The sequence below is a fragment of the Nicotiana tomentosiformis genome, chromosome 9 (genome assembly GCF_000390325.3).
Source record: "Nicotiana tomentosiformis chromosome 9, ASM39032v3, whole genome shotgun sequence".
Classification (NCBI taxonomy): domain Eukaryota; kingdom Viridiplantae; phylum Streptophyta; class Magnoliopsida; order Solanales; family Solanaceae; genus Nicotiana; species Nicotiana tomentosiformis.
Genome location: NC_090820.1, coordinates 70,509,890 through 70,522,190, shown reverse-complemented (window position 1 = coordinate 70,522,190; position 12,301 = coordinate 70,509,890).

Below are 12,301 nucleotides of genomic sequence, written 5' to 3'. Positions count from 1 at the left end.
CTGATAAATTAGATACTACTTTTGATTACAAAAATGAAGTTTGGTCAGAATTTAATAAACTTAGAGGTTAGCCCAAAAAGAATAGTAAGCATGCTGATAAGCCCAGAATGCAAACTTATTATTATGATCGTCCTACTCCTCAAGATGTCTTAATAGAGGAACGTGATTGGAATGAGACTAATACGTCTTATAGTGGTTCCGAAATTTATGAGTGGAATCTTGATGGATTGACTGATAGACAATCGACTATTCTTGTGCATAGAATGCTTATGTATGCAACTATCTGTAAGAGTGTGAAAAATACAGATAGAACTATTTGCAAAATGATTGTTGCAGGTTTTACTGGCCAACTTCATGGCTGGTGGGATAATTATTTGACTGCTGATGAAAAGTTAATGGTTATTAATGCTATAGCCACTGATGAAGGAATTGATAACTTAGGCATGGCTCTTGTTATGAATAGAGAAGATGTTGTTTATACTCTTGTTCTTACAATTTTAGAGCACTTCAATGGTAGATTTACCAATCAGCATGAGACAGTTCGTACCCTACTTAATGGCCTTAAATGTAAGACCTTAGGGGAATTCAGATGGTACAAAGATACTTTTATGAGCAGGGTTATGGAATTACCCGAGAATAAATACGACTATTGAAAAGCTAAGTTTATAGATGGCCTTCCCTCTTTATTTGCTGAAAGAGTTAGAAAGACTCTAAGAGGTAGCTATGGTGAAATTCCGTACAAAGACTATACCTATGGTAAGTTGATAGAAATTTATACACAGGAAGGGTAAAACCTGTGCAATGAGTTAAATTGTCCAGACAACTTAAGATGGATAAGCTTAAGGAAAGAAACCAATTAGGGGACTTTTGCACCCAGTTCGGTTTATCCGAGACTTCTACTCATAAGAAGAAAAAATATAAGTATCATAGATACCATAACTAAGACAGTCCTTATAGGAGAAAGAGATCTAGATATAGATCCAAGGAAGAACGAGAAGCTAAGAAAGCCCATCGCAAGTCCACTAGATTTAGCAAAAATAGGTCTAAGCGAGAACTTGTTGATATTAAGTGTTACAAATGTGGAAAGTTTGACCATATAGCACCAAACTGTAAGTTTCAAAAGCTGAAAACCTTAGAACTAGACAATGAGTTACGTGATAAGGTTTATAGTTTGTTATACACTTCTGGATCAGAATCTGATTATTATTATTCTAAGTCAGAATCTGAAGCTGAAATAGATTTGCTTGATTTATCTGATAGTGATAAAAATGTTGTTAATACTTGTACAACTTGCAGATGTGATACATGTACCTGTGATGATGATGAATTTTATAAATTGCAATCTCAGTTCCAGGATTTAAACATGAAAACTATTACATCTGATAATGTAATAGAACTTTTAAAAGAAGTTACTTATGAAAAACTTCGTAAAAAATTATAAATTTGGCTGTTAGTAATAGTTCAAGTTCTTCAAAACCTTTTGAAAACTCAAAAAGAGAATTTGAATATTCTGCTCCTTATTCATTATCAGAGGTTAATAACCGTCTTTTAAATAAAAGTACTACTCTAGCAAGAGATTCTTCTTTCGATGATTTAAAGGTTGAAGTTGAAAACTTGAAACGAGAGATCAAATCTCTTAAACAAAATCAAATGATTTGTGATCATAGGATTACTCAGATTGAGAAAATCAATTCTCCAGCTGAGAAATCTGATGATAAAAACAAAGGTATTTCTGAAAATGATATTTCTTCTGAAAAACCTATTAAGATCTATTCTCAACGTGATATGTTTTTGGGAATGATGCAAATTGTTACTCCTCATAGATGGTATATTAAATGTACTATTCTTATTGATAATAGTTTTTCTATTACAAATATTGCTATGATTGATAGTGGAGCGGATGTTAGCTGCATTCAAGAAGGTCTAGTACCTACTAAATATTTTTTTTAAATTATTCATATGGTTAAATCTGCATCAGGACATGCTTTAGATATAGAGTATAAATTGCCTAATACTAGTATTTGTCAGAATAAAGTCTGCATTCCTCACTTCTTTTTCTTAGTGAAAAACCAGTTATACCCTCCAATTATACTTGGAACACTATTTATTAACGCTATTTATCCTTTTGTTAGCATAAACTCAAAAGGTTTTACTGCTACTTATAAGGATAAAGAGATAAGTTATACTTTCATTACAGATCCAATAACTAGAGATATAAATGCTTTAATTGATATGAAGCAGAAACATATTGATTCGTTACAGTTAGAATTGTTTAGTATGAATATATTTGATACTTTAAATTCTACTAAAGTACAGGAAAAGATCAAATTGATCTCCAAGAATATTGCTATTGATATTTGTGCCGAGCATCCCAGTGCTTTTTGGAATAGTAAAAAGCATATTGTCACTCTGCCATATGAAGATAATTTCTCTGAGGATGATATTCCCACTAAATCTCGACCTTGTCAGATGAACACTGAATTGGTAGAATTCTGCAAGAAAGAGATTGATAATTTGTTACAAAAGGGTTTGATAAAACTCTCAAAATCTCCTTGGTCTTGCACAACCTTTTATGTTAATAATGATGCTGAAAAGGAACGTGGAGTTCCTAGATTGGTTATTAATTATAAACCTTTAAATAAGTTTTTAAAGTGAATTAGATATCCAATTCCCAATAAAAAAAATTATTGTCAAGATTATATGACGCCAATATATTTTCAAATTTTGATTTAAAATCTGGATATTGGCAGATTCAAATATTTAAAGAGCATACTTATAGAACTGCTTTTAATGTTTCATTTGGGCAATATGAATGGAATGTCATGCCTTTTGGTTTGAAAAGTGTCCCTTCTGAGTTTCAAAAAATTATGAATGACATATTTAATCCATATCTGAATTTTATCATTGTTTATATTGATGACATTTTGGTATTTTTCAAAACATTTGAAATGCATATTAAACATTTAAATATTTTCAAAAGAATTGTTATACAAAATGGTTTGGTTATCTCAAAACAAAAAATGAGTTTATTCCAAACTAATATTCGATTTTTAGGACATTATATTTGTCAAGGAAAGATTACTCCGATTCAAAGATCTATTGACTTTGCTTCAAAATTTCCCGATGTTATTACTGATAGAACTCAGTTACAAAGAATTTTGGAAAGTTTGAATTATATATCACCTTTTTATAAAGATTTGTCTCGTAATTTAGCCCCCTTATATGATAGGCCAAAAAGAATTATAAAAGCCCTTGGACTGATAGTCATACTATTTTGGAGAGTCCTCGATAGTAGGACCATCTATTCGCCTGGAAGATATTCCAGAAGATAGCCCGTTATACGCGCACTTGCAGGCATATTTGACTGCTCAAAAGTAAAGTGATACTTTTGCTTCTGTTACGAAAGAGGACAATGATGATATCAAGTCCTATGAAAAGGTAACTAAAAAAGAAATGATATTTCTTTTAGAAAATTCTGATATTCAGAGAAAAGAGGAACCATGGAAGATATTCCAAAGGTATTTAATAAATGGATTGTATTATCCGAGTGAGTCATACAAAACCCGTTCTTATTATGAAACTATACTTACTAGTACTGGCAGTGCAGAATTTCAGCACTTTTCTGGTTATAGTACAGACGAGAACGTTTATAACTTCTCAAAGATCATAATCAAACAGATTATATCTGTTGAAGATTGGGGAATATCCACAATGAAAGAAAGACAGATAAGCCTTAACAAGTCCCGCATGAATTTTACTTATTGGGATTATATCCAGGCCTTTGATAAAGTCCTTTACTACAATAATGATAGACACAAGCATACTTGGTTCGTTAAAGTATGTCCAAAGATATTTGAAGAGCCAATTCCAAATTGGTTCTTAAACTGGTGGTCATACCATCGTCCGACTATAAAGATTTTACCATATCCATTTCTCATGTTATACAAAGAATGGATAAAAATTTCTCCAGTTATAAATGAACTTTATCACGCAGATCATATCTGTTACTTAGAGAAGATTGACCAGATATATTTCTTTCTGGAATTCTCTATTTCTTGGATACATAAATGGACTCCAGAAGTTGGATTTACCGAGGAACAAGTTTCGTGTTTATACAGGACCTTTTATAACAATTTTTGGGATAAATTAATGAAGAAAGATCCTAAAACAAAGACATTATATGGTCAAGAACTCTTGGACACCATCAAGACAAAAATCCAAAAATATTCCAGCATCTCTCAAAAAGAGAAGATTGATGATAGTTCAGTCAGGCATATTGCTAGAAAGATCTCCTTTCAAGAAGGAGATAAAGAAGAAATGATCAATTACTTAGAAGAAGTTAAAAGAAATTTACTTCACTCAATCAATCAGTATGAGAATTCAGACACTTCGATGCAAAGTGAAACCAGCAACGATGATATCGCTGATGACTCCCAACAAATAGAATCAGAAAAGATATTATTTGATTCCGCCCTACAAGATGCGGAAGAATTCCTCCGCAAAATGAAAAAAATAGAAAAGAGACCAGCACAATGAAGCAGCCGGACCCCACTGCACAGTGAAGCCGCCGGACCCAGCAACTGGACCCCACTCAACAGTAGATAAACTGCTCACCAACAGTAGAAACGATGTTCATCAACAGTAGATACACTGTTTACACAGTAGAAACACCGTACAAGGACCCATGTGGGACCCTATTTTACTGTTCATAGATTCTTTTTCCTTTCTATTTATACGTTCATTCATTCATTCTTTCAAAGGCAGAAGACAGAACCCCCCCTCTCTCTCTCTCTAGAATTCTCTCTCTCTCTTCAATTGTAATTAGAGTTTGAAGTTTGTAACCGAAGAACAAAGTAAATAAAGTTTTCAGTTCTTCATCTTCAGGCCTTGCATCCCGGCCAAAAGGTACTGGTTTTCTTCCTTAAGTATTTTCTTCTAGTCTCTCCTCTCTGGCCGTGACTATATCCGGCTAAGAAATAATATATCTATGTTGAATATCTAACTTCTCTCCTATATAAACCATGAAAGCGACGACATCTATTAAAATATAAATAAATTTTATATTTAATATTTTGACTTGGTTTCGAGATGGTTGGTACAGTCTAATATAGCACTACTCTTATTGGCTTTGCCTTGGTGGCTCCGTCTAGCCAGCCGTGAACCTTAGCCCGATGAATGAGTTAGAAAGGTCATCTTCTTTCACGGTTAGAACTGCTAGACACATGGGCTCAATAAGAGTATGTATTATATTAAGACAGACCCCTTACTTGAGTAAAAAGGTTTAACCTTCCATACAGTCATTAAATTATATAAAAAATTCAAGTATATTTCAATTCTTATATCCATACTGATTGTGCGGATTACCGTCAATCTTTAAACATAAGGGTACTGAATTAGCTAGATTAAGAATTCTCAAATATGTTAAAATAGAGATCTTTAACTGGTGGAAACCTCAGTGGACATATAATAGTCAGCAGGGGTGCGAAACAATTCCAGTTCTCGAGCAATCGATGATCTCTGTTTTAGCTTAGTTGAGAAGGTCGTTCGGATTACCACCCGCTACTTGATCCTGTTAAAATGTATACTATACTATACTATACTATATTATACTATACGTACATCTTATATAGCTTATATACTATACACTTAGTGTATATATATATATATATATATATATATATATATATATATATATATATAAAAGCTATATTCGATAAGCTATATATGATAAGTATATATATACATTTTATATCGATATATATATAGCTTATACATTATACATTTAGTATATATACTATACTATGTTATATTATATATATATAGCTTATATATTATACATTTAGTATATATACTATACTATACTATATTATCGTATAGCTTATACTACATATAGTATATATATATATATATATATATATATATATATATACTTTTTAGTAGTAACATGAAAGGACCAAAGTATGATAATTTTTAGCTGGTATAAATATGGGATGATGGAAGATCAAGTTTTAGCAGATTACATTTTTAACTAATTTCCGTCTCTTAGATATATTATCCTCTCTATCGGCTAGCTACACCAGTAGCATAGCTAAAAGATATACAATCTTATATCGTATTATACTATATATAATATGGCTAATGGGGTCACCAACTGCCAAATTCTCTGCTGTGATTTTAAGCGACATTATATTTAGTTATGTTACTGGTGTAGCTAGCCGATAGAGAGGATAATATATCTAAGAGTGGGAAATTAGTTAAAACTGTAATACGAGTTTAGCTAAAACTTGATCTTCCATCATCGCATATTTATACTAGCTAAAATGTACCATACTTTGGTCCTTTCATGTTACAATAAAGTAAGCAATAGTAACAATTATAGAAGAAAATTAGAGAGAGATTGTGATAAATTGATGATTTTGTAAGGAAAAATAAAAGAATGAGGGGGTATTTATAGTTTAAAATAGGAAAAAAGTGTAATTATAAAAAGTTTGGGGTTAAAATAAAGTTGGGGGGAGGGGGAGGGGGTTAAATGACTATTTTATAAATAGCCAACAACTATTTTTGACAGTCCAACGACTATATTTTTTAAGTTTTTTATTTTTTTTATTTTTTATTTTTAAATATAGCCATTGGGACCATTTGGCCATCTAAGGGACCGATCCGGTCCCTGGCGGGCCCAAAGCATTGGTTTGGCCCACGAGACAGGCCTAGACCCCACTAAAACCGGGCCAAACGGTCCTAGTCCGTTTAGCCCATTTGGCCCGCGGTCCCGAACCGGTACTGGGTCTGGACCGGCCCACTTGCCACCCTTATCTGGACCGGTCCGTGTTGTATCAAAATAGTGGCTATTTTTCAATGACTTTGCAAATGGTGGTTATTTTTGAATTACTAGTCCGAAAACTGGCTAGCTCGTGTTATTTTTACCCATGTTACTGCTGTCTGAATCCATTCCAATACGGGCCAGACAGGGCTCCTCAAGCTTGCGATAAGTTGCAAAAATATGATATTTTTGAGGGTAGTCTTTAAATTTTGACCTTTCTTTGTCTCATGGATGAATTTCAAGGTCAAAAGTTAAAAATATTATTCATGGGACAAATAAGGGGCAACACTTATTAAATTTGGGATAAATAAGGGACAACACTTATTAAATTTGATAAATTTGAAGCAGATGAAGATAAAAATTTAAGACTATCCACTTTGAGGGTTATTTGTGTACTTTATACTCAAGCTTGCCTTTCAAGAGGCCCAATATCGCTTGTAAGAGTGTATTCATTCAAGAGAATCAACCTAAGAGAAAATTAAAGAAATAAGCCACAAATAAATACTACTTATCACCAATTAACTTTTAAGGCCTATTAAAAATAGTCAGAAAAAGTTACCAACCATATATAACATTCAAAAAACTTATGCTAAAAAGAATTTTTTTCAACAAGTATGAATTAAAATTGTTAAAAATACATAAATATGGCAATATGCACAGTTTAAAGAAGATTGGAGGTAATTTGGACCGGTTTGTAGCTAAAATTGTTACTAATGATATACAATATTCAACATAGGCAAAAAAAAAAAAGGGTTATCTTTCCATGGCTATGATTAGAATTCGTTGAAAATACATAGATGAGGCAATATTAAAAATTTGAGGAATATTGATGATGATTTGGACTGGTTTGGAGTCAAAATTTGTTACTAAAACCGAGTTTAAAAGATTCTTTACAACACATATATCTAACATGTATCTCACACACATGTATATATGGATATACAGAAAAATATAAGGGATACACATTTAATATATATGAGATATACAAATGATACACATGGGATACGTCTCATCTTCTTCCATGTGCAACTTATATTTTAAATTTGGCTCAAATTCCCACCAAGCTGCCCCAAAACTGAGACTCAAACTCTTTGAGATGTACGGTGTACCTAATCCATTCCAACAACTTTCGCTCTAAATAAACTTCAATTTCAAAAACTTAAATTTTTAAATTCAAGCTTAAGTGGGCTTTAATGTAATTTAATTGATTTTCTTATGAGGGTCATTTGATGTTGGTGTCCTGCTACTTAGTACTAACTTAATATAGCGCAACAATTTAAAAAGCAAAGATCTCGGTGTGTAAGTATATTCTTTTTCAGCTTTTGATAAGTTCGATATTGCAACAGTGATCGAAAAGTGTGAATGAACAAAAGAGAAAGTGACAAACAAAAGAGAAAGTGACATAATTTTCGGACCACACTTAAACAAGTTTTTAGCTCAAGTACTGTGAGGAAAGGCTGTTATGGTGAGTATTAAATAATTGGTTTTGTTCTTTTTCTGCTATTAGCTACTAAGGAAGAAAGAGGGAGGGGAAGGTAGACTAAAGAGAGGGAGAAGCATACAAATAGTCAATTGGTGAATATTATCAGTATTTTATGAATTAGTGTAATTATGTTGGATGTCTACTCTTACTCCATGATCTTCTCAAATGCTTAATGACATATTCAATGACATATTTCTATGCTTAATGACATATTCAATGACATATTTTTATTCACTTTTCATGCCTATATAAGACCTTGTAATAGATAGGAAAAACACACAATTGAAGAAGAAAATCTCTTCTTTCTCTCTATCTCCATTTCTTGTTCATGTTTAACTAAATTACTTTTATTTCATAATAACATGTCTTGTTCATGTTTTACTATGTTACTTTTATTTTATAACACGTTATCAACACGATGCTCTAATTTTTCATTTCTATCATTACCTCCAAAGGCAGAAGACAACATATTTTTTGGTAGAATAGGAAAACCCAGCAACCTAAAATTAATTTGGTTGAGGCAATGAAAACCTCTACATTTCGTATGCCACGTTAATCAGTTTGCTTCTATGTTGTCCAAGGAGTATTATTTTTAATTATACCATGTATTTTAAATTTAAATTATGTATCATAAATATAGAAAGAGGAAATTGATAATAGTAGTTACAATTATTTTCTGCCAGCATGAGTCACCACTGCCAAGAAGCAAAGATGAATATATTCCTTTCCATTGAGCAGCGCCACTAAGAGAATCGAGCTTTAACACTCGAGTTTCATTGTTCTCCGTAATAATGTCTACTAAGAAAACATCTCGGAGTATCAGGAAAATAAGGTACCTATTTATATAACCTATATTGTTTATGCATACACGAGCATTTCTAGCATGCATGAGTTTATATTTGTTGAAATTGATAAAGTGGCATTGACTTAGTTATTATCATAAATACAAGTTGGTTACGTTGATATAGGATTAGTATTTTGTGAATATCATATACCAACATGAATACTATATATATACATATATATAATATTCACTCATTACTGTATGTGCCCAAGTGTCTTCGTTACATTACATATTGAATTTATCATCTGATATTTTATATACAGTGATTTTGCTTTTGTTTTGTGATTGTGCGTGAGGTATGAATGATTTTTAATTTTCGATTGTCGCCTAAACTAGAAAAAAAAATCTTAGAAGATGTAAGTTTCTGTTTAGCCATAAATTTTTGGTGTTTTTCATCTTCAAAGTCGGACACAAAATATAACCCAAGAATTGATTTGTTACAGCAAATTTATTGCATTGTTTTTGTATTGTAGCCATGAAAAGGAAAAACTGATTGGTGGTATAATTTTGGTAAGACCCTTGATCTATTTTGAGTAGTTCTTTAATATTACTTTTTCAATGATGAAACGAGTTGCACCAAATCTAACTAAAGGTACGCCCATTTTATATGTTCACGGTATATGTAAATAGATGAGTAATATTTTTACGGGGTCAGAAGAGTTTAATATACTTTGGCATATTATATTATTAATTGAGGGTAAGACAATAAATTCAAGTCTCACCGTACCATGAGGGTAAGACATTGGGTTCAAGTCCTGTTGCACCATGATAATAAGATTTTGGGTTAGAGTCCCAATGCCTTATAGATTAACATGTTTTTATAAGGGTAAGACATTGGGTTTGAGTCCTAATGCACCAAATTGATGATTTAATGATTACTAAGGCAAAATAATGTGCTTTAGATAAAAATCTCGTCCCACTAGATATGCTCCATTCCCTAGAGTGAATATGATAGCAGGACATAATAAATCTAAATGAAGACAAGTGGTTGACCAATGAACGTGGACGTTCCAAAGATCAAAATAATAATAGTCATCACTATGATTATAAAAAGGAGAACAATAAGGGTTCTCAAAATAGTCCTTCAAAGTGTGAAGGCAATGTTTACCATCAAATTGGTATGAAAAAAATAATAAAGTACGCCGCTGATTATGATTCATTCCTTGAAGAGAATGTGACTTGTGATAAGCATTGAGAATGCAGACTCATTCCTAAAGGTGAATGTGACAATATGTGATAAAAGTAATGAATAAAAACATGCAATGCATGATTGGATGAATACCACACAACTCCCCTTTAAGGGAGGTTTGAGTGAAATAAAGAGAATAAATATTATTGTATGGTTACATGAATATGTCATTGGTCGAGTACATGTGATACGCCAAAAAATATTTTGATATGCCTTATAAAAGGTTATTAAAGGCAAAATTAAAGCAAGAAATGATTTTGCTTATGATGATTTTGATCGTGATAATTTATTATGATATGGTTTTCTCCGTGAGAAGACATTAGTGTGACAAACGATCTTGTAATACAAAATTAATTAAGAGCTCCGAAAGAACTAATTTGTCACTACCCGGATGAATGAAATTATTCATGATATTGATATTGTAGTAAGTCTTAAATGAATTTTTTTTATTTTCAAATATATTAGCCAAAGTGATTGGCATATTGAGACTATAAATGAAAGGAAGATTGAATATCTTTATATTACTATAATCATATCGGATAAATATGAAAGGTTTTCTATTTATAATACACAATTATAAGCATGATGATGGAATCATATGCCACAAGTAAACTAGAGGTTTACTGAAATAAATATTAGTTGGCATGACCGGTTGACCATCTCGGTTCAATTATGATGCGAAAATATTAATTGAGAATTACATTGGAATATATTGAAGAAATATAAGATTCTTCAAGAATTCTCTTGTGCTGCTTATTCTCATGATATACCAATTAAGGTTAGAGATTGAATCTCTTGATTTCTGGAATTAATAAAAGGTGATAAATATATGGGCCCAGTCACTTTCCATGTGGATCGTTTACTATTATATGATTTTCATAGATGCATCTATTTTATGGTCACATGTGCATTTGTTATCAACTTGTAGTTTGGCTTTTGCAAGATTGATTGCTCAAATTATTAGAGCACAGTTCCAGAATATAAATTATGATAATTTATCTTGATAATACTGGTTAAAATCCAAATTGGTTTAGTAGAAATTGTATGCCTCCAATTATAACTAAACCATTGGTTATGAGAACAAAATTGCCAAAATAAAATTTGGTATTTGATGTATTATTTAATATACAACAGCACTTGTAAGCATCTAGCCAAGTTATGATAAGTTCTCCCTATCACAATCGGTTCAGGGTCAGGAACCAAATAATTTTCATCTACAAATATGAATGTGCTATATGATTTAATTGTTCCACCACAGTGCACAAAGATGGATCCCCAAATAAGGTTAGGGATATGTGTTGGTGATCCCAACAATAGGGGGAGAAAATGGGCAGCTGAAAAAGTAATGCATGTAATGAATTATTATGAGTACATCGAGATCCTCGTACGAGAAAATGTGAACTTGAAGTTCAAGTGATAATTCATTTGTAAAATATTGTCGGGCGTATTTGCTGACCCAACGCTAAATGTCATATTCAGCTGCTAATGCTCCAAATAAAATAAAGTCCATAATGAATAGAGTTCATGGCATGCATAAAGCATAATAGACTAATCGGTTCCAAAACTCCTTGAAGAAGGAGATGAGCAAATGTTCAAGATGGTCATAATAAGGAGGCAAGTGCTCTAGAAGAGCACCACGACATAACACTTCATAAGACCTCATGAGAGAGGCTCAGGTACCTGAAAATAATAAGATAAAGAGATCTCAATAAGTTATGTCTTTATTGAATAATAGTAGATCGATATAAAATGATCGTCGACGATATTGTTAATATAATGTAGCGCTCAATGTTATTAATATTGACGAGGATCTTGAGCTCAAATCTGTCATGAAATTTGGACAGATAAATAATTGGCCAAATGAAAAATACGCAATAAAAATTGATTTCACATGAAAAATATGAAGTTGGACGGATAGTCCCAACACCTGAAAGTATAAAGCCAGTTGAGGTACAAATATGTTCT